Below are 1,336 nucleotides of genomic sequence, written 5' to 3' on the forward strand. Positions count from 1 at the left end.
TATATAAACTATATATTAAAATATTATATAGAGAGGCAAGCAGATGGCATAATAATTACATTGCTGGATTCCCACAATAGTTTATCAGGACCCGAACTAGTGGCTTGAAACTCATGCACTCACGTGCATGTGTGTGCATGCCCAAAATCCTGAGAGGAGAATGGAGAGGGGATTGTGGCATGGCCAGGCCCCTGGGGGGGGGTGATTTCTTTTTCTGTCTGTCTGTCTCTCTGTCTTTCCTGTGAGCACACATGCCCTATGCAAAAGTCTCTCTCTAATTTTATATATATATATATGCATATATATATAGAATGATATATATGCATATATATATGCATATATATATATAATAGCATATATATGGCACTGAAATAAGGATAACTACTAAAATGGCCATTTATTATAGATAATCAATGGTATTAATATATTCAGTTAAGCCAAATGAAATAGATGTTTTTATAAGTCAAAAATCATTGAATATTGTTCATTTTCTTTCTGTTTTTATCAATATTCTTCAGTGGCATTCTACCATATTGCAATAGATTACTCTTTCAGGAAAAAAAAATTTTAAAAACTTATCACTATCCCTAAACTTTTTTTGTTCATGATAGCAATTTCTAAGTTGAGGAATAGAAAGAAAAAATAAATGAAAAGGTAGATACAATGCTTCCTGTCGAAGTCCCTGTGTGGACCTGTCTCCGTCATGTAAGCACATTCTCCCTGCCCTGTGCTTGCTCTGAGAAGAGCCACGTAGCATCAATATGTGTGCAAATGCTTGCCCTGTCCATGCACGGCACTCACTGCATGTTTCTACTTAGATAAGGAATATTTTCCTTAAAATTTTTTTATTAAACATACATATATTCTTTTCTCTGATTATTAAAGTAATACATTCTCTGTTAAAAAAATTCAAGTAATTCGTAAAATACATATAACTTAGCATTCAGCTTTTGATACTTCATATTGTTATATTGTGAGCATTTCCCATGTCATCAAATATTCTTCTAAGTAACCAAGAATATATTAGCAATAGTTCACTTAAAACACTGAGCAAGCTGCATTAAAAATCAGCCAGAGCCTTCCCAAAGAGCTGATGCTATGAATACCAATCATAGCTTAGTTGCTGTTCCATATGTTAATTTAATTTGACAGAGTTAGAGTCTTTGAAGTCCAAATTCTCTTTTGCAACCAATAAATCAGTTTTTATAGTGCCTGAACTTTTCGACATCAGCCTGCAGCTAAACTCATGTCGGGAAGTTGCCGTGAGGTCACACATAACAATGGCTAGAGGGGAGGTCCTTTGGCAATCTTGTGAGAGAGGGGAGAGGACTGTCCG

Source organism: Tupaia chinensis, unplaced genomic scaffold (genome assembly GCF_000334495.1).
Source record: "Tupaia chinensis unplaced genomic scaffold, TupChi_1.0 Scaffold000208_1, whole genome shotgun sequence".
NCBI lineage: Eukaryota > Metazoa > Chordata > Mammalia > Scandentia > Tupaiidae > Tupaia > Tupaia belangeri.